We start from the raw sequence: 23398 nt of genomic DNA on the forward strand, positions 1-23398 counted from the left end.
ATTGATTTCTACTCTTATCTCCATTATTTCTTTTCTTCTGCTTACTTTGGGTTTAATTTGTTCTTTCTTTTCTAGTTTCCCAAGGTACAGCTTAGAAAATTATTTGAGATCTTAATACTTTGCAATAAAAGGATTTAATGCTATAAATTTCTCTCTAAGCATTATTTTAGATGCATCCTATGATTTTTGATAAAATGCAGTATGATATATAATTCAAAGTATTATAAGAGTACAGAGAGAATAGCCTTTAATCAGGCTTGTGGATGTTGCAAAGAAGCATTTGAGCTGGGCTTTGAAGGATTTTTTTTGTTGTTGTTGTTGAGGCGGAGAGGAAGGTAGGAGCATTCTAAGCCAAAAGAACAATAAGCCAGGATTCGTGAATTGACCTTTTCTTTATAAAGTGTGCTCGTGAATATTTAACAGAACATCTCTTTGAAAGGCAGGGACAGAGCCAATCATTCCCATAAACCAAGAGTGCTGATGGGGCTGAAAGGTTGTTTGGCTCTTGAAGTCATCCTTTTAGCTGGTACCATTTCAAAGGAAAATAGTATTGGTCCAGTGTAGAGTCTAAAAAGGACTGTCACGTCTGAAATTCTTGGGTATGAATCAGAATAAAGGCAAAATGGGGTTCAAATGGAAGCAATATGGCAGTGGTCTGGTTACAACTCTTAGATATGGGTACAAAGTCATTAAGATGCATTCATTTATCAGACAGAGAGAATTTATTATCAATTCTTTATTACCTTAGAGGCTCCAACTTCTCATCTACTTCAATAGCTGTGAGATCTTGGTCTCTGCATAATTTGTTACCCTCTGCAGCAGATGTTATAGATTGGCTCACTCAATCTAAATATCATTTTTATGGCTTTTTTTCTAAATCAAATGTTGGAAAGCAAAATACTTAAACTGCCTTGCAGCTGGAATTTGGCCATGTGACGGGATTCTAGCCAGTAAGATGTAGATGCAAGTTCTGGGGAGGACTTTCCTATTGCATTAAAAAAGCAAAGCCTTGAGAAAAAGTTTTTATCTTTCTCACTTTGTCCTTCCTATTTCTTCCTACCTGGAACATGAAGACACTGCCTGGAGTTGTATCAGCCATCTTTTGACCATGAAATTAAAAGCCAAACACTAAAAATGGTTGGCAGAAAAACAGGCACACAGGTCAATGGAACAGAACCGAGAGCCCAGAAATAAACCCACACATATACGGACAGCTAATTTTTGACAAGAGAACCAAGAATATACAGCGGAGAAAGGAAAGTCTCTTCAATAAATGGTGTTGGGAAAACTGGACAGCCACATGGAAAAAAATGAAAGTAGACCATTGTCTTACACTATACACAAAAATTAGCTCAAAATGGATTAAAGCCTTGAATGTAAGACCTGAAACCATGAAACTTCTGGAAGAAAACACAGGCAGTATGCTCTTCAACATTGGTTTTAGCAACATATTTTCAAGTACCATGTCTGACCGGGCAAGGGAAACAATAGAAAAAATAAACAAATGGGAACTTAAAAGCTTCTACACAGCAAAGGAAACCATCAACAAAACGAAAAGACAACCTAACAATTGGGAGAAGATATTTGCAAACCATATATCCAATAAGAGGTTAATATCTAAAATATATAAAGAACTCATACATCTCAACAACAAAAAAACTAACAACCTAGTTAAAAAATGGGCAAAAGACCTGAACAGACATTTCTCCAAAGAAGATATACAGATGACCAACAGGCACATGAAAAGATGTTCAACATCATTAACTATCAGGGAAATGCAAATCAAAACTACAATGAGATATCACCTCACACCCATCAGAATGGCTATAATTAACAAGACAGAAAACAGCAAATGTTGGATAGAAGGGAACTCATATACCCTGCTTGTGGGAGTGCAAACTGGTGCAGCCACTATGGAAAACAGTATAGAGATTCCTCAAAAAATTAAGAATAGAACTACCATAGGATCCAGCTATTCCACTGCTGGGTGTTTATCCAAAGAAGATGAAAACACACATGTGTAAAGATACACGCACCCCTGTGTTCATTGCAGCATTATTCACAAAGCCAAGACTTGGAAGCAACCTAAGTTCCCATCAAGGGATGAATGGATAAAGAAGATGTGGTATTATGTACACAATGGAATGCTACTCAGGCACAAGAAATGATGAAATCCAGCCATTTGTGACAACATGGATGGACATTGAGGGTATTATGCTAAGCGCAGAGGGAGAAGGTCAAATACCATATTATCTCACTGATAAGTAGAAGATAAAAACAACAACAAACAAACACTTAGAGACAGATTGGATTGGTGGTTACTAGAGGGGAAGGGGGTAGGGAGGGGGACGAAAGGGATGATTAGGCACATGTGTGTGAGAATGGATTGTAATTAGTGTTTGGGTGGTGAAAATGATGTAATCTATGCAGAAATAGAAGTATAATGATGCACACCCGAAATTTATATAATGTTATAAACCAATGTTACCGCAATAAAAAAAATGGCAGTCCAGGAGACAAAGACAAGCTCCTTGATGACATTCTTACGCAGGTGCATTAGCCCTGACCTATCTACCTTCAGGTTCGTTTTCTGTCACTTGCAAGAAATGCATTCATAAGTGATGCAACCTTTTTGTAACAAATTAAAAGTTGTCTGGGGATATCTGTGATTCCAATCTTTCGTATACTTTCTTCACTGGGCTTCCAAGACATCAACCTCTCTTGGTTTTCCTCCTGCACTACTGGTTGCTTTTTCTCAATCTCTTTGCTGATCCTTCTCTTCTCGTGGCCTCTTTTTATGTTTCAGTGCCCCAGGGCTGAGTCTTTGAACCTCATTTTTTTGGAGTCTCGTCTAACCTCATGGCTTTAAATACTGTCTATAGCCTGGCAAATCCTAAATGTATATTTCCAACCCGATCTTCTCTCCTAAACTGCAGATTCATGTGTCTAGTTGCCTACTCATCTTCATTTGGATGTCAAATACTTGGCCTCTTAACTTCAAACCTTGGCTCTCTCAAGCTTGATCCACCCTCAGTCTCCCTCATCTCAGTTGATGGCAACTCTAATCTTCCAATTGCTTATGCCCCAAATCTTGGAGTCATCCTTGACAACTCTCTTTCTCTTTCTCTTTCTCACACTCTGCATTTGATCTGTCAAGACTTTGGTTCTACCTTAAGCACATCCAAAATGTATTTAGAATCTGACCATTTCTCACTACCTCCATTGCTACCACCCTGGGCCAAGCCACCATCACCTTTCACCTGGATCACTGCAGTAGCTTCCTAAAAAGTCTACCTTGCTTTGCTATTTCCCCTCCCCACAACAGACTATTTTCAATACAGCAGCCAGAGTGATCCTTTTAAAATGAAGTCAAACCATGGTCCCTCCTTTGCTCAAAACTCTACAGTGGCTCTCCATTTGAGTAAAACAAAGTGTGTAAAATAGCTGTCAATGCCATTCAAGATCTGGCTTCTGTCATGTCTCCAACTTCTTCTCCTGTTCTCTCCTTTGCTTACTCCCTTCCAACCTCACTGGTCTCATTGCTGTTTCTAGAACACAACAAAGACACACCCATATTATGGCCTTTGAACTGGCTGTCCCCTTTGCCTGGAATGCCCTTTCTCTAGCTATGTTGGATAATTCCCTCAGGTCCTTCACATGTCTGCTCAGTTTCACCTTTTCCATGAGGCCGATCCTGACTGTCCTATTTAGCATTGACATTGGCACCATCCACCACCCCACCCCATTCTGCACCTGCTCCCAGCACTTCCTATCCCACTTGCTCTGCTCTACTTTCTCTTTTTTCCCCACTTTTAACCTTCTGAGTTTATCAGTGTGCTCATTGTTATTTTCTGTCTCCTCTGCTAAAATGTAAGCCACACGATGACAGGATTTATCTGTTTCCTTCACTGATATATCCCTGCTGCCTAGGACAGTGCCTGGTCCAGAGTAGTGCTCAGTAAATATTTGTTGCAGGATTGAATGAATTACCCATCCACAGAGGGAGGAGTTATAGGAGCTTCCTGGCAGCAGACTAATTGAGAAAGCAACAGTCAAGTCTCTGGCCACTCTAGAGGCCAAACTCAGTGTTGACCCCAAGCTCCTGCCCACATCCATCAATCCAAAATCCTTCCTACGTAATGGTTGTGCTCTTCTTTAGTGAAAAAAAGGACAACAGTCAGGATAGTGAATGTACGAGGGGTTTTTCACAGGGATACGTCTGAAAAGTACTGAAAAGTGTTTAAATAGAGCGTCTCTTGAATCCAGAAAAACCACTGTGTTGAATGCACTCATTTACCATCATAACATCCCTTTCAGACTTGTGGGAAGAATTACATTCCTTATTTTAAGTAAAACCCAGAGTTTTGCTGGCTACACGTCCAAGCGTCCAAGCCTGGAGTGAGGCAAAAGGAAGAAGAGCTCGAGGCAGAGGAATTTCTGATCCTGAGCGCTACTGGAATTTAGTACGTGGGTGGTCTTGGGTGGTGGCTATTTTCATAAGATATACACATGTGTATTTGGAGAACTTGAGGTGAATTTCTCAGAAACACTGAATTTTACCTCACTAAGATTGAGAATTTGTTCCACTTCTGGTATGAATCAGCCAACATTGTTTAGTCTCAATTCCTCTTCAAATTCAGGACTCTGGTTAGATTTTGATGGGGGCTGCTTGGCAAAGAACCCAGTCTACCCATAGAGGCATGCTTCAGCGTGGAGTACAGCGCACAGTTGTCTGCATTATGATTATGCTACAGCTGAGGGCTAGCCACTCGATAGAGCTCTTCTATGTTAATGATGCTAGGATGTAAATTCTTTATCCATATAGCTGCACTGTAGGGTGGGGACCAGGGGGCACTCAAAGCGTGAGAAGCCCAAAGGCCTCCTTAAATTTTGTGCCCTAGGCATCTCGCTTGCCTCATCCTGTTCGTGGTCCTGCTGTAATCTGGTCTCATTCTGAACCAAGTGGAGTTAGCCTTAAATGCTCCAGGAAATCTAGCATTCCCTCATGCTGAGTTCCTTTAAATGGAGTCACTATCTTGATTCTGATACTCTCTGACTAGTCTTGGACAAGCGTTTCCTTGTTAGCATCTTCAAACTATGGAGGGCTCTCTGTGTTTGCGACACCAGTTGTTGTGTACCTGAGAAAGCTGGATTACAGGGAAACTCTGTTATTTCTTGAAATGGCAATAATACTGTTCTGCTGCTGGAAAAGGCTATTTTCTGTCTATTTCCTCCCTTTTCCCCCCACAGATTGTCTTCCTTTTCTTCCCCAAATATCATTTATTCCATTTTTGTTGCCAAATCATGTGTTTAGAACAATGATAATTAGGAATCTGGTGGGAAGTTTTTATAAACTAGCCGTTAGGTTTAAACAAAGGCCTAATGGTCAACTTCTGTTTAGCTGGACTCCTGAAAAGTTCTAACTAGAATGATCGTAAATCCAGTCATTTTTTATACATTAGAGGAGTCCTTTTTACTGATTTTTCTTTTTATATGCAGAGTTCTATATATAATGTTGCATTAGGGAAGACCAACCAATCCAGCTCCTTGTAGCTCTATATCTGTAGCTTTGGTCGGGTCACATGAACTTACCCAGGTTATGATAAGAAACCTTGCACCTGCACAGGGATGATGCTCCAGAAATGTGATTCATTGACTAACTATATTGTCAGGAAAAAAAATCAGATGTTGATTTTGCTGGGGAAAGGCACTAGCAGATCAGATTCTTGAGGGCTTATAATAAAAATATATATGCTTATAATGTGCAAAGACTGTTATCACATATCATAAATAAGCCTATGATAATCTTGTTGTTATTATTCCTATATTTTAGATGAATCAAAGAGAGTTCAAAGAAACTAGTAACAAGTCGAGAATTACAAAGGAAGTGGTGTGATTTGTGACCAGGTCTTGCTTTATAAAGGGGACTGAGTGATGACACAGAGAGGTTAATGCCATTGAAAGGAGATTTTTATTACTTATATTTCTGCAGAGGAGAGGGCATACCATGCCATGCAGGGCCATATGGAGAAGCACCAGTGTCAGTCAGGAGGTAGAAGGAAAAGGGAAAATTGTGGGTATAGCCTTTTTGGGTTTTCTGCCAGAAAGGCAAGGCAGGCAGGGTAAACAGTTTAGGACTGGCTAGTTTGAACAATTCTAGCAGGCTTTGAGGTTTAGGGGCTGTCCCTAGTGTCTGGTATCTGGCCCTGGGATAATTTAGGGTAGAGGAAACATTGACTTGGTGTGTGAGAGTTAGATAAAGGAGGTGGTTGGGGGTATGGGCTTGGGAGTGGTTGCAGAGCTTGTAATATGATTTTTGTGTACCTGAGAAAGCTGGATTGCAGGGAGATGTAGACAACTTTGGTTATTAGTTTGGCCCTGTGATTAATGAATGCCAAACAGACAAAAATAGAATCTTAGAAAACACAATTAGGACAAAATGAGGTCAGGGTAGGAGCCTGACTCCAGATGCGAAGCTCTTTCCATGAAACCATCTAAACCACTCATCACATTCTCTGTCTTCCAGTCTCCACATCCCTTAGCACTCCAAACCTCCTAAGTTTGCAATACCAGTTTTTGACACTACCAGCCACTCTGTAGCTTTAGTTAGAAACCTAACCCATCTGCTACGTCCTTCAATTCCACTCCCAAATATTTCTTCAATTTGTCCTCTTCTTTCTTCATGCCTACTACACTTGCCTTCCGTCAGACCGTCTTGACTTCTCAGTTTCCTGATCCTATACCTGCACCCCACCCAGCTTCATCCTGTTTCCAGAATGTTCTTTTGTAAATGATAGATTTGATTACATCACCTCCTTGTTTACATTCGACATGCCTCCCTGTCTCCTTCAAATTTCTCAGCAGAATATAAAGAGTCTTTCATGATTTGACTCTTGCCCATCTCCTAGCTGAATGTCCTATAAAACTAATGATATTGCATCTATCTACTTACCCAAGCCTCAGTCATAGGGTTGGTACATAGTAGGATCTTATTAAATGTTTGGAGAATGAAGAGAGAGAGATGAGTTAGAGATAAGAGATGGAGAGGAAGGGAGGGAGGGAGGCAGAGAGAGAGAGAGGGAGAGAGGGACAGATTGAGCTTCTTAATCAAATTGGTTCTCTTAAAGAATTGAGTTTCACTGATGTGTAGGAAATGGACTCATTGCTAGTTTTATTTTGGTTACTGTTGACTTTTTCTTACAAGCTCTACAAGATTCTTGTGCCTAGGACAGGGATTCTAACGCATCCAAGGTATCAGTTACAGTTCCAATCTCTTACAGCTAAGAGCGGGGCTGGAATAGAGGCACTGGACTGCAGATTGTTTCAAGTACCACAAGGGGTTGCTAGAGAGCAACAGAACCTCTAAAGAAACTTGTTTAAGAATTTCCCCTTTTGGCCACATCCTCATTTCCTTAGTCTTGGTAAGAAGTAAGATGTTTTCTTCCATTCGGGGTTATATTTACTTAGTGTTTACAGCCCTGCCGTGGGTTACCTATATTTGTCCGCTTATAGTAATTTTCTTTATACCAATCCCTCAAAGTGCTTCATCTGTCTTCTTTGCTGTTTGGAGGGACTCCTACTATGCTTTCCTATTCTTCAACTTCTTGAATGCAATTGAAATCAATGTGGTTTTCAGAGGAAAGGAATGAAGTGGGCTCATGTATCTACCAGGGAGTCAGCTAGCACATCAAGCACCTCCGTTGTTAAAGGATGCCTCTTTGCATGAACAAATTGCAAAAAAGTGCTACCACTTCCAGACTGACCTGGCCTGGGCTCCCAGGGTAGTCTTTAGGAGGTAAGCTCATGCTGGATTTCAGCCCTCACTTGGTCAGGTAACCTGGAGACAGAATTCTAGAAGAATTAGTGTGCTAAAGGGAACTGAAAATAACATGAAGTTTACATATATATTTTTAGAAATTCTTTTCTGGGAATTTTATGAGGGAACTTTGTACAGAATGCATGTGCACTCCATACAGCTTAGACACTTGTGCTTTCTAAATTGTCTGGAAATATTCTAAACTTTGCAATTATTCAATTATAGTCGTTAGATCTTAATCACAATGAGCACTATTTTTGTATTTCTTTTCTGTAGGTGGAATTAGCATTCTCTTGTAATTCAAAGATGCTCAATTGCTAATAGACTCCCAAGAGGAGGTATCTGAGATGATCTTCTTTGGCTATTGCACTGCCAGTTCAAGATATTGCAAGAAATGTGGAAATTGTCCCTGATGGTATATGAAAGGGCATTTTGTTCCTTCCTGCACCAGCCTAACTTGTGTTATTCTTTCCTGTGCATCCCTACACCATCTCTTTCTTGAATTCTTGCCTGATTATCACATGAGTGATCTATTAGTTACATTACATTTGACTGCATAAATCACAAAATCCAAATATCAGTAGCTTATGGAGTTTCAATATAGAGGTTCGTTTTTTATTTCACATCAAAGAAGCCTAGAGGCCCCCTAGGCTAGGATGGTAGCTCCACATTCATCAGAGACCCAGAAACTATCTTTCTGTCCATTCTCCCACTCTTTGTGTGGGGCTTCTATCTTCAAGATTACCTCATGGTCTAAGATGGCCACTGGAGCCCCAGCCATCATGCTCAAGTTCCAGGGAGAAAATAAAGGAAGATGAAAGAGCAAAAGAGTACATGACTCCTTGCTGAGTCAGCCCCCTTAGAAGTTTCATTCAATGACTTCCATTTGTATCCCATTAGCCATCTGTATCTGCAAAGGATGCTGAGAAATGTAGTTTTCTAGCTGGGCACGCTGAGACTCTTGACAATACAGGAGTCTGTTATTAAGGCAGAAGGGAGAATGGAAATGCGGTAGGCAACTAGCAGCCTCTACCACATATGAGAATTTAATTCTTTGATGCCTAGGAGAATACAAAATGAGATTAGAAAACAAAATGCAAGAGGAGTTACCACACAGAGAGTTGCTGCATTGTCTTCATTCAGTCACTGAGTGCCTATCTATTCAGTGGCTGTTAGACGGAGTCCCTCAGCCTCTCTTATCTTGAACTCGCCCAGCTTCAGTTACCATCAATATGCTCCCTCTTCCAGTGCTGTGCTCTCTCCTGGGCTCCAGACTGGCATAGCTACTTACTGACTTGATATGTCCTCCTGGAGGATGCCTAGGACCCTCAGATTCAAGAGGTTCTCAAATGAGCCCAGAGACATGCTCCTCCTCTAGTGTTCACGCACCAGCTGTTCCAGCCCCAGACCTGGAGGTCATCCCTGACTCCTTCCCCTGGCTCCTTATTATCTCCAAATTCTGCTTCCTAAGTCGTTTCTGAATCCTCCCCCGACTCCATCTCCATGACCACCACCAAGGTCAAGCCCCGATCACCTATCACCTGGACAGCCACCACAGCCTCTTGACTGGTCTAGCCTTGTCCACTCTTCCCTCTTTCCAATCCATGTTCCACACAGCAGCCAGAAAAATTATTATTTTTTAAAAAACACAAACCCGATTACATCACTCCGTTGCTTCCTGCCAATCAACGGCTTCTTATTGCCCTTAGGGAAAAGTCCAATTCAATAACAAAGACTAACAGGCCCTGAGTGGTCAGCCCTGCCCACATCATTTTGTATCACTCTGCCCTTCGTTCTGGCCCAGTCATGATGCTCTTGCTAGTGAGCTCAGTTCTTGCCAGTCTCAGGCCTTGGCATGCACAGTTCTCACTGCCCGGAATACTCTGTCCTCGGATCCCCACCTCTTCGCTTGGTGAATTGCCGTGCATTCTTTGAGGTGTCAGATTCAGGCATCCCCGAACCACACCAGATTGCTGTCCCCAAACCATGCCAGATTGCTGTCGGTTCTTATAGCTCACTGCCCTTGTCCTTTGAAGCATTCATGAGCTTTCTAATTCTCACTCAGTTGTAAGTTTCCTGAAGGCAGGCCCCGTCTTGTTCCTTTCTGTATCCCTCGTGCCTGGCACAGTGCTTAGCACATATTCATTCATCGACACAATCCTTTATTCATTTACTCATTAACTCAAAAACATTTGTTGACATCCCTGTCCTCATTTGCTGTTCAGGGGTGGGGAAAGACTTACTAAAATAAGTACCCAATAGTTACTTCATAAGAGTTCTGATCAGGGCTATAAGTAGAAAGATGGTGTTATGAATATACATAAAAGGGGGATCTGACCTTGTCTTGGGAGGATGAGGAGAAGAATGGAAAGTGAATTTTCTATCAAGGACACAAATAAGAATGTTTTTGCCATCTCAACTCTAGCCTTCATTTCCATCCCCACCCCTAGCCTTTCACTGGACTGACATATAAACCCAGTGTGAGACAAGCTCGGTCGAAACATTTTTTGACCCATTAGTTACCATAGTGCTGTCTTCTTGGAGCTTCTGATTTCAAAAAATAATCTAGGAATTTTTCTGCCGCTAATTCCTCTGTCTCGCCCTCCACAATTTTTCTGCCCATTTTCCTACCCTTAGACTCTCTCTGCTGTCTTAGGCTGGTTCTGCTCCTGTTAGAACCCATGCAGAGCAAGGCTCCATATACCAAGCTGAACATGCCCCCTATTCACCATCTCCTAGGCTCCTGAATTGGGTCAACATGGATAAGTGAGCTTGTCGCCCTTATGAGCTTACAACCTGTGATGGCCCCAGGATAATGAACAAGAGGGGCTTAGAGATGGCAAGGGAGCCGGAAGGGGGTCCTAGGGGACTGATCTTATAAAAATAGAAGTTTCTAAAAATGCTTTTATTCAAGCTTATATAAAATTGAAGGATTATATACATAATGAAAGAATAAGAACACCAAGGAGGGCTTGAGGGCAGCTCTGATGAAGACTATGGGGTGGTTAACCACCAACTAACTCTCCTCTTCACCAGCCATCCTTTGACATCAGCCGTTGCTTACAACCTATTGACAACCTCAAGATGCGTTGAGCGTTTGCTGGTGGCCAAGCACTGCTGTGTCTTAGAGAGTCAGCCCATGAGCAACAATAAAGTTCCTGGCTGGAATTTGGAGGTCAGAGACTCCGTTTTGTGAGCCTTAATCTTTGGATACCCAGATTTCTCGTGGACAAACCTCCACCTCCCTTATCCACAAGGTAAGGATTTCGTGTGAAATCTTTGGGCAGAGGGCTGGGCGAAGCCCAGCCAGTCATAGGTCCAGGCTTCTTACCTGAGTAGGTGGGTAATCCTCACATAAGGAAGACCTCTGGAGAATTCTTTCCTTCCTGTCCAAAGGAGCAAGTTGGCCACAAGGGGGAAGCATCACACAGAGATAGTGCTCCGGCTGGACCTGCTCTTTGTTCTGGCTTTCCTATTGTCGTCCACAAAGGAAGGCAGGTGAGGCCCACCGCAGGCGGCTGTTGTTCAGCTGTGACCATGTCCTCCTGTGGTCCGTGTCTGTGACCATGCATGGCCAGGCAGCCATGGACACTCAATGAATAGTGATTAACGTTGATGAATAGCTAGGATTTAATTTATTAATGAAATTAAGCAAATCACTGAAAAAGATAAGTATAGATGGCAAATTCTTAGCTTCTAAAGATTCATCATATGCTGAAAACTGGGAATCAGAGAATCTGGTTCCCTTGCTGGCCCTGCGATGTACTCACTAGTCGTGTGCTTTTAAGGCAAGTCTCTTAACCTCATCTTTCATATGGTCCTATAGTCTCTTTCCGTCCATATTACAGGGCTGGTGTGAGGATGAAGCAAGAGAATATGGGCAAAAGTACTTAGAAAAATGGTAAAGTAGGATTGGAAATTCACTACTACTACAGTTTAGACGAGCAAAGAAAATGCAGATCGTTACCGATGTGGTCCTTTCTGAGGTGGGTAGTGTGTGTGTGTGTGTGTGTGTGACTCAATTTGGTGCAACTTAGTTTAAATCTTAGCTCAATTTAATCATTTAAACCATCCCTTCAGACTAGGGTGCCAACCATCCTGGTTCACGTGTACTTTCTCAGTTTTAAAACTCAAAGTGTTGTGCCTGAGAATCCCCCTCAGTCCCAGGAAAACCAGGACTCAGGCTCAACCCAAGTCTTTTTGGGACCATTGCTCAGGATTTTCAATTGCCCTTGCTCCCCTCTCTTCTCCAAGAAGGCACTGGTGTAATGGGGGAAGGTTTGTCACCTGACTCAGATGAGGAGCCCGGGTCTTTGGATGACTGTGGAATTCTGTGGATCCTGTCTGCCTCTCTTGAGAGTAGCAGGACTAGGCAGCTTCAGAGACTGCTTGGGCTCCCACTCTGGCTCTTGTTTGGAGCCTTTGACCTCGAAGTGTCCACGTACCCCATCCCCTTAGCTTTGCCCTCAGGCCAGGTCACCAGCACTTGATGCCCCTGCAGGACCTCTCTCTAGGTTTGGGCACTTCTGAGTCACTTGCTCATCGTAGGGAGGACTTGAGGAACCAGAAAGGATGCCTTAGGCTTGTGTGATTATCCACCTCTACCACACGTCCATCACTGCCCTTGTTGTACTAGAAGTGGCAGCATCAAGTGAGGATTTTCCCAGAGGCTTGAAGCCTCCCCCCAGAGTGCCAGGGGAAGTGTGCACTAGCCCTGCTGTTTTCAGTCTTTCTCATTCACATCTAGGTATTTATTACTGCCTGTGGTGGGCAGAACTCTTAGATGACCCCAGGATTCCCAGCCCTTGGTGTACTCACACCTTCTCCTAGTATTTAATGAAACACTAATCTAGGTTCTGCCACGAAGGAATTCTGCAGATCGGTTGACCTTAACAGAGGGAGATTACCCAGGTGGGCCAGACCTAATCTCATGAGCCCTTTAATCAGGCCTGGAGGTCTGAGACAGAGAAGTCAAAGAGATTGGAGGAGGATGCTGGGCAAGGAGCTGAGGGCAGCCTTTATTGCTGAGAGTCATCCCTGCATGACAGCTCGCAAGACAACGGGACCCCAGTCCTATCATTGCAAGGAAAGGTGTTCTGCTAAAACCTGAATAAGCTTTGAGGCAGATCTTTCCCTAGTGGGTCCTCCAGATAGAAATATAGCCGTCCGACACCTTGACTTCTGCCTCGTGAGACCCTGAGCTGAGGACCCAGCTAAAACATGCCGGACTGCTGACCCAAGGAAACTGTTAGATAATAAATTTGTGTTGTTTTAAGCCACCAAGTTGGTGGTAATTTGTTACATGGCATAGAAAACAAACAAAATGTTCCTCCTTAGGATGAGGACCCCAAGATGGGCACCCTTATATCTTCCTTCCTTCCCAACCCTCTTCTCCCTTCTCCTTCCTATAGTTCTTCCAATGGGAAGGGGCAGACTTTTCTTCCCCTAGAATAGCCAGCCCTGTGGCCTTACTGCCGCGTGGGAAGGACTATCTTCTCTACAGGACTGTCATCTCTACGGTTCTACTTCTTTACAGTATCTTCTTCTACAGTTCTACAAATCTATAATCTGAAACTTCCAGATGTGAGAAGACTTCTGCTCTGGATGTTCTAGAACGATTTGGAACTGAAGACTACCAAGAATTAATATGGTGTTTACCATTCCCCAAATATTATCCCCATTATATGCTACAAAGATGGAAATATTACATATGACTAGAGTAAATGCTGAAAAGCTGGTGGCTTTTCTGAACAATGAGCAAAACAATTTTTGCTTCTTACCATTTTCTGAACAGTCTTCAACCCTGCTCCAAGTGGCTGGTTCTTTCTTTTCTCTTCCAAATTAATTCATTTCACAAATATCGTCTCAACTTTCTGATATGGTCAGTGCTATCATGGCTTGAAATATCTGGTGGCAACACAGATTTAGGATTGGCAAATCATCTACCCATATTTTTAAAATTTGTGCCCATTGCTAGGGGCACTCAGCAATGTGTTAGGGTCTATTAGAAGTCACAGAATCAAAGTAGTGCTTTATACTGGAGTGTCAATTTTATTTGGAGATTGAGAGAATAAGCTAAGTGCTTTTGAGATATAATTTGAAACTTATTTGTAACATTTAAAAGAAACAATGATCAGTTTTGGAGGAGAATGGAACATGTGCATGAATCTTCAAGATAAAACGAGTGATTTCAAAGAATTTATAGGCTTGTTTTAGGCCGTGATGCAGAACTCTGGGGCTCTGTAACCATTCTCTTCTACCACTGGCAACCCACTGGGAGATGGTTTTAGAAGACCATTGCCCAACCATATAGAGAAAATGGAAAAGGGAGGGAGAAAGGAGGAGAAGGTGCCAGATGGGAATTTATGGGGAGAATGAAGGATTGGTGGTGGTGGGGTCCATGGGAGGAGCACTAAAGACCAGGGGCAGGTTGGGTTAAAGTCATAGAATCATAGAATGTTTGAAGAGAAAGGTTTAATTACTGGCTAGTTTTCAGACGTGAAAATTGTACTAGGCATTTTTTTTTTTTTTTAGGGTACATTATTTCTAAATATTCAACCAGAGGCACATTCCCTGAGGGAGGATCAGGATTTTCATGGTTGGAACGCAAAGAGAAATAAGGAGTTAAAGTTGAGGTTTTGACGGCCAAAACAGACACTTGAAGCCCATTTCAGCAATAGTAGCTGGGAAAGCCACACACTGAATTGCAAGAGCCAGGCGCTTCTGAGAAGAAAACAACATATTTTTCCAAATTCCAAAAGCTTTTCTTTAAATATTCAGTACCAAAGCTTGGAGGGCTGAGCATAAATTTTTTCCTATAAACTAAAAAGTTGGAAGAATGTAGGATATGACAAATTCAATTTCCCACCACAAAGGAAGGCAATTTCAAACTTTTTGAACTAGGAGGAGGAGTTTTGGGGGCAAGGAGAGAATAGAGAAAGGCAAAGCAAAGGAACCTGGGAGAAAGTAGGCAGTGGACACTCCACAGGCAGGTTTGAGGGTGAGAAGACAGAAGAAGTTTCTACTACATATCCTGTGGGGAGGGAACTCATCAAATACCATTGCCTATATAATGAAAGGATTTAATTGAATCTTTAAATTTTGTCAGATCTTCCAGGTCTGAAATTCTATGATTCTAAATCTTCTTATGCAGATTGGGTGGATATTTTAAAAATCCAGATTATCAGCTTTGCTGGAATTTTCTGAGTTTCTCCTGATTGTGAAACATTTGTCATATTGGGGTTATAGGAACTACAGAGAGGTGTGAGGTAGGGATCAGGAGTCCTCTGCTCGCAACTCCCATTTCTATCATGCATTGAGTTGTGGGTTGTCATCTTCGGAAGATAACCTCTGCGGACCTCTATGAGAACTCTGAGTCTCACCAGCCTTTGGATTTTCTTCTTAGTACTTAGAGAATAATAATAGGAAACAAAACAGTGACCAGTCCCAAAAGTCCCAGTGAGGAGACCCACAGGAACTATTGATCAGCTCCTTATTTTATACTTCATCTTTTTAAAAGAGCTGAGGTATAGTTTACATACCATACAATCCACCCAATGAAAATGTACAATTCAATGGTTGTTAGTATATTCACAGATATATCCAGCCATCACCACAGTCAATTTTAGAACATTTTTGTCACCCCAAAAAGAAGCCCCATATGCCTTACCAGTTATCCCCCTTTCTACCCAGAACTCTCTTACCTCAGCCTTGGCAACCACTGATCTGCTTTCTGTCTCTATAGATTTCCCTGTTCTGGACATTTTATATTCATAAAATCGTACAATATGTGGTCTTTTGTGGTTAGCTTCTTTCACTTATCATAACATTTTCAAGTTTCATCCATGTTGTAGCATGTATCAAAACTTCCTTTTTATGACCAAATAATATTCCATTGTATTTATATACCACATCTTGTTTATCCATTTGTCAGATGATGGGCATTTGGATTGTTTCAATCTATACTTCATTTGGTGTGTCCTTTAGTGTCTGGGGTTATACTACTGGCACCTAACAATGAGACCTACTTCGCTTTCCTGAAAACATAGGTGGACTAAGAAAATCTAGTCTATCTGGGATTCAGACAAATTAGCTTCTATATGTGTTGAGGTGATGCCAAAGAGAGAGGCCTGTGGCTTGGAAAGGTCCTTGAAGTAGTGTGTCAAGATGGCGTCCAGGACAGAACTTGAGAGACGTCCAGGGTTTCATGTTCCCTCCTAGGTGATCAGGCTCAGGAGACCTGCCTCACATTTACCCAACTTACTAGAAACTCTAACCCAAACCACCAAACCACCTGATAAGTCAGGAAGCTAATTTATGAATTTAAAATGTCTCCAAACAGTCCTGGAGTCAGGAGTTGGCTGGTTTATACACATAGGAAAGTCTGCATGAGAAGTAAAATTGCTATCAGAAAGCTGCCTTGTGAGTACTACTGCAGGCATAGGGGACTGGATAACTTTAAGGAACTGACACTTAAGCCATAACAGCTGGACACACTTTGATATGTGTCTGAATAGCATTCCTCTGGTCAGGAGACCCTGTTTCTCAATAGTCTTGGATGAACACTGACCAACTGTTATTTTCACCATCTCCTTCTCATTCCAAATTGACCACTGGCTTTCTATGTACACTGAGATTCTATAATATAATTACTTAGAACAATAATATCCAAACTTTTTTTATTGTGCACTACTATGATGAAAACTTTTTGAGTGCTACCCCCACATATATTTATTTATTTATAAGTTATAAACACGTACTACACTATTATATATATGTACTATACAAATACATATGTATTTGTATATTAAAATGAAGATTTATTCATTTCTCTAAATTAAATTGAATATAAATTGAAATGTTAACATTTTTTCCTACACCTGAAATTGTCTTGTCATCTCTCTAAAATGGTATTAAAGAATACCATTTTAGAATTTTTTGTTTTTGCCTTAAATCCATCCCAGATCTAAAGTTACACTTTAATCATCTGATATTTTAGTTGGGTTTACTCTCATTTGAGCCAGGCTTATAAACCCATCTATTAAAGTAGCTTGTTTAGATGAGATCAGAAGGCCTATTTCATCTGTTTTATATTGATTCCATTACTTTCAATTTTAGCTAAGGTGACATTTTCTATTCATTCTCTTAGATTCCAGGGGGCAGCCTACTGGAGTCTTCTAAGTACAGAATACAATCTTGCATGGGAGCTAATGTTCTGAACTTAGGCTTCTCTGAGAAGAGAAATGGTGGGAGATGAGTATCTTGGGGGAGTCACTCCTAGCAGGAGAGTGGGTTAATGGCACCAAGATGGTGAAATTGGAGATAGTAATAGAACTTGGGAATTGGCAATAATCATTGAGAGGCAAAGATTGTCAGTGGTTAGCCTCTTGGAGGCGGGCACTGTGCTCTGCCTGCCTACTAACTATGCTCCCTAATGTATTGATTGGATTGTAGAGATGCTCAGAGGAACTGAAGTGAAAGCTGGATCACCAGAGCAGAAAACATGATGGTTGCAAAAAATTCTTTGGTTATAATTGAGACACACTAGTAAATTAGGATTTGGGTACTGTAGAGAGTACACTTTGGGCTCAAAATAAAGGATGGGCTGGGTTCCAGATGAAAAGGAACCTGCTTCCTGAAAGACCAGGCTTGCTAATAGGGAGAGTTCTGTCCTTGAACTGTGTCAGTGGTTCTTAACGTTGGTTGCAAATTGGAATCACCTGAGGGTCTGTTACAGTTACTGATGCCTGAGTCTCACGCCTCCAGAGGTTCTGATTTCATTTGTCTGGGCTGGGGTTTGACCACTGGGATTTTTTTTTTTTTTTTTTAATTTCAAATGATTCTAATGTGCAGCCAAGATTGGGAACCATTGGACTAGAGGGTAGAAGAGTAGAGTGACCTAAGGAGTTACAGGAGGAAGCTTAGAGGAAAGAGGAGGGACCTGGAACAGCCTAAGTAATCCTAGAAGGTTGAACAGCAGGGTCTTTCATGACCTCATTCACCAGGCTTCTGTAGACACTGAGAAGAGGGGATTTGGAAAGAGAAGAAAAAGGGAAAGGCTGGGATTTCTATAGCACCTCAGGAAGGTGGCCATGGAACTGGGTCATGGAAACTTCTGTTTGGGGGCTGCCATCAGTCTTGGTTACAACAGTAGCTGTAACTCAGTAACTCCTTTGCAAGCATAGTGCAGACAGCAGAGAAGGTGCTCCATAAATGGCATCTCTTGTTGGGTCCTTTTCCTTCTCACTCCCCTCTGGGCCTCTCAGCACAGGGTATGTTCTAGCCTACCATCTTATTTCCCTTCAGTTCTGGCATTTTCCAGGCATGGGAAGTAAGGTGAGAGAAAGGCTTCCTCTGACCTAGAAATATCTGGGAGAATTTGGTTTACAGTCTGCGGGTAGACATGAGCGTGCATATTCTGGAGTTGCATTTTCTGAAGTGTGTTCCTTAGACCCGGTTCCCCAGATGTTCTTCTCTGTATCCCCGCAGGCTTGGGAAATGCAGCGAGCTTCAGCGCCCTTGTTGAGATTCACACTGCCCCCTAGTAGAGAAAATACTCTGAGATCTCCAGCAGAAAGAAACCTGTTTGTTTTTCTTTAACCCTCTGTTCCAATGCATCTGGCCATGGAATTGTTTTTTTCTGCTTAGCACAGTAACATCTTGCCTCTTTCTCACGACACACTTTTGGGAAACTGCCCCAGAAACTACAATCGGTGGCTTCATTCACAAAGGACAAAGAAGGCAGCTGCATCCTGCACACATGAAATGGGGCAAGAACCCCAGTTGGGCCCTGGCCTCTCACTGTAATCTTGCCCTTTTCCAACCCCTCTGCTGCCCCCTTCCCATTGCCATGGCAATCCTCCTGGAGAGTTAGGACCAGGCCTTCTATTTCTTTCCTACACCCCTCCTCCCCACCTCCTTTTGTGTCTAGAAGAGCACTGAACACGCAGTAGGTGATGTTTTGAAACATTGATTGATGGAGTGTTTAGGGGGTTCATATGGACCATCTGCAGGTGGGCTGAGGAGGGGGAGAAGGCATCCCATGGTTTGTGTCTGTATATCTGGTAGAAGAGCTGGGCAAGAGGGTGGGAGAGTGCAGGTCTGGGAGCTCACACAGCCTTGGCATTGCGTGTTTTTTTTCTTTTTTTTTCAATGCTATGATCACAAATATTTCACAAATTAGGAATGGCGAAGGGCACATCGAAAAAAGAAAACATTTTGATTTCCTGGTATGTTTGGTTTGGGGTGAATTTTTCTTTCAGTAAAATTTCTGGTCATGTTGCTTGCTTTGATGTTGTTTTTGCAATAAATAATTTTCTTTTAAATTTGAGAAGAAAAGGATGTCCTACTTTCTTCTCTGTCTCTAACTGGTGACTATATTTTCAAAGCCCCAAACCAGGACACACAGCCTGATACACAGCCTGACAGGATATTTGAAATAGGGGGGTCTGATGGGACAGAGTATTTAAAATGGAGGTGCTGGTCTGAGAAAACCAGGCCTCCTAGACGCTGTGCCCAGATGCCTCGTGAGTGGCGTTATTTCTAAATTACAGAAACAATGAGGCCAATTTTCATGCCCATTGGTGAAACCTGGGTACCCATATATTTTCTAAATTGATATCCACATTAAAAAAAATCTATTTACTGCTGCAAAGTCAAGAGCAGCCTTCCCAGAGGGAAAAAAAACCACAGAAATTCTATTCAGTGTCTAAGTGCATGAAAGACCTAGTTATTTCCAATCTGCTGTGCTGCCCCAGCCCAGGCTCAGGCGCTCCATGAATGAAAGGTTTGTGGGCATCTGCTTGATGCAAACCAAGTGCCTGGGAAAGCCTCACACTCCTGGGTCTGTCTCCCAGCCGGCTCAGAAGGCTTCCCAGGGTGTGAAAGTACCAATTCTTTAGGCATGAGCACTAGTGGAGGATTATAATTTAAATCAGCTGGTTCTTATTAAGTGTGAAAAAAGGCGGGTGATTAGGAGTGTATGCGTGTGTATGTGGGCTAACGTTTGTGGAGTATCTGCTATGTGCTGAGAACTTTATCTATATATCTACAATATATATAAATTGATCTATATCTACATATAGCTAGATATCTGAAACAGATATATAGTAATATATCTGGTATTTATATATATTTGGTATATATAAAATGGATATATAAAAATTGATACATGCCTATATATAAAAATGAATGTATAAATTGATATATATCTATAAGTTATTAATATAATTTAATATTAATTTAAAATTATTAATATAAATCTATATTAGATCTATAAATATATCTATAAATAGACATATGTCAATTTTTATATATACCTTATATAAATAGCAGATATATAACTATATCTATTTCAGATATATATCTGAATATTTATCAATGTATATCAATATATCTATATCTATCTATGTATATCACTTTATTTTATTTTTACAGCTTTGTTTTAATCCTGATAACGAAATGGAGGCTGAACATGGGTAAATGTAAAAGCTTGCCTAGGGTCGCACAGTGGGCGGCCAGTGGGACCCTATTCCCAGCCCAGGCCTGTCGGACTCTGAAGTGTTCTTTTCACTGCTCCAGGTTTTCTACCATATAGACCTTTAGAAATTGGTGGATCATGGCAGGAATGAGGCTGCAGACATGGGTTGACGGATAACACAGCGATCCCACTCCCCACCTGAAATTTCCACTTAAAATCCAGTTTCCTGCCACCACCTTCAATACTTCAGCCTCCTTTTCTAGGCCTCATGCTTTGAAGCTGTTCTTTGACCCCAGCTGTGTCCTCCAATCCATCGACCCTTCTCCTGTCCCATCAGATTTCCCCTGTGTTCCCTTGACCCATCTTGACAACGCTTGTCTTGCAAATATGGCCAACTCCTGTTGCCTACCTGTCCTTCCTGTCTCATGATGCTGGAAAAACCCAGACCCAACCACCTGCCTTCTCTGTACCTACTCCCACACTGGGGAAGGATTCAGGTGAAAATCTCATAAATTGGTATCATTTCAAATATGTTCATTTCAATAATGCTCAATAATCTCAATGCTGCCCAGTAATCCTATTGTGTCTTTCTAGCCGGTTTTCTCTCTTCACTCCACAAACTCTTCACCTCCCCGTTTCTCCAATCCCCCTTCACTCTGGGCTAATGACTTAGCTTTACACCTCTCTGAGGAAACAGATACTATCCAAGAGAACGCCAGCCTCTTCCCACCGCCAAACCCACGCACACCTCCTTGCATCTGCACTCCTTCCCATGGCTGGCAATCTGCTACTGTCAACTCAGCCAGGGCAGAGGACTGGGGGCCTCAGTTCTTCTCCAAAAGGGCCTCTCCACGTGGCTGGGTACCAAGGGCAGCTCCCAAGAGAGAAGGCTAATTGGAAGCTGCACTGCCTTTTATGACCTACCTCAAAAGTCATGCAGCATCTTTCCCAATGTGCTCTGCTGGTTAAGGCAGTCACAAAGACTTGTCCAGGGGCAGAGGGCGGGGATACGGACTCCACCACTTGATGGAGGAGCAGCAGGTTCTGGGAGAGCATGTGGGGCAGACAGACTGTCCTGACCAGAAAATACACTCTACCACAATTTACTGTTCTTCTTTCCTGTCACCGTTTAGGGTCTTACGTTTAAATTTCACCCACCTCTCTAGATTAGGTGCCCCAGATAAACAGTCAAAGCACTCTGTCTCCTTCTTTGTGGCTCTTATGGTAACTTTACATTATGCAATTATTTCTGAGGCATTTTTTTTTACCTTCTATTGTTCATTGTCTCTAGCACAGACTGAAAGCTTCTTGAAAACAGGATCGTGTTTTTCTTATTCATCACTGATCTGCAGCACCGATCTCAGTACCTGGCATGTAGCACGTGCTAAATAAACACTCACTAAATGAATAATTTAGTAAATGTTGAATAAAATCTGCCTCCTACCTACCCCCTAAACAACGTGAATTCAGATGGTATTTGGTCATGGGTTCATCTTGAACTCACACGTTAAGTAACTGCGAATGGAAAGGAGTGGAACACAACTGCAGTTATGGCTTTGTAAACGGCTGCTAACCTCTTGGCATTGATTCCACTGTTGTTGGTAGATGCGCAACACAGAAAACCACAGAATCAAGTAAGCATTTCTCAAGGGAGGTTCTTTTCAAATAGGAGGGAAGTTTCGTGTGAGAGGCTATTGGCCCAAAAAGCCTGGTTCTTACTCAGAGGGCTGATGTAGTAACCTTCAGCCAGAGGGGCGCTGGCAACATCACAGAAAGAAGAACTCCTCTCCCCGAGTTTTTATTTTTTATTTAATTTAATTTATTATTTATTTATTTTTTTATTTTTTGTGAGGAAGATCAGCCCTGAGCTAACATCCGTGCTAATTCTCCTCTTTTTGCTGAGGAAGACCGGCTCTGAGCTAACATCTATCGCCAATCCTCCTCCTTTTTTTTCTCCCCAAAGACCCAGTAGACAGTTGTATGTCATAGTTGCACATCCTTCTAGTTGCTGTATGTGGGACGTGGCCTCAGCATGGCCCGAGAAGCGGTGCGTCGGTGCGCACCCGGGATCCGAACCCGGGCCGCCAGCAGTTCTCCCCGAGTTTTTAAACTGTCCACCTACAATCAGAGACTTTGGACATCAAATCAAAGAATTATTAGCAATTCATTCAAACTCAGAATCCTAAGCTAACTAACTAATATAACGAGAACCAATTGGTGCAGTTTTGGGGGGATGAGATGAAGACACTGGTGGGGTGGGGAAGCTGGGGATGGGGAATCTGGTGGGGGGGTTGGGGGGTTGGGGGGTGGGTAGTGGACTAGTATAGATTAAGGACAAACATCTTGCCAGGTGCTTTACACACATTATTTCATCTAAACCTGTCACAGTCCTGTGAGGCAGGTAGTGGCATCCCCAGGTGCAAGACAAGGAGATGGAGAGGTTAAATACCTTGACCAAGGTGACACAGCTCACAAGCGGAAGTGTTAGGATTCCTTCCCCTGCTTGCAGTGGTTCCCAAGCCTGCACATTTTCTACAGTAGCAAATATGTGGAGTCAGTCAGGAGATGTCAACAAGCGTTTATTGTGGGGTCTCAGGTACACTAATCACAGAGTGAATGGTGGCCCAACATGGACCACACATTCTTCCCCCACTTGTTGATTTGGATGTGATATGGGCCCAATTCTTCCAAATCTTGAAATTAGAAGAATCTAGGGATGCCAGTGGCAGGATAAATTGGTATGATATTTCTGAATGTCAGTTTTCCAAAATGTAGTAAAAACCTCAAAAATCTTCTCATCCTGTGACTCTTCTCATCCTTTGATTTGCCAAGGAAATCAGAGATGACCAGAATTAGGCATGAGGACGGTCATTGTAGTGTTATCTACAAAAAAAGGAAGGAAGGAAAAAAGGGAGGGAGGGATGGAGGGAGAGACGGAGGAAGAAAGGAAGGAAAGAAGAGAGAAACACAACCCAGTAGAGGACGTATGAAACTGTAGTGTTTTTGTACAATGGAATATTATGCAGCCATTACAAATCACTCTTTGGAAAAATATATGATAGAGAAATGTAAATGGTATATTTATAAAGTGAAAAAAACCAGTA

The sequence above is a fragment of the Ceratotherium simum genome, chromosome 8, assembly GCF_057802395.1.
Source record: "Ceratotherium simum simum isolate JZ-2026a chromosome 8, ASM5780239v1, whole genome shotgun sequence".
Lineage (NCBI taxonomy): Eukaryota > Metazoa > Chordata > Mammalia > Perissodactyla > Rhinocerotidae > Ceratotherium > Ceratotherium simum.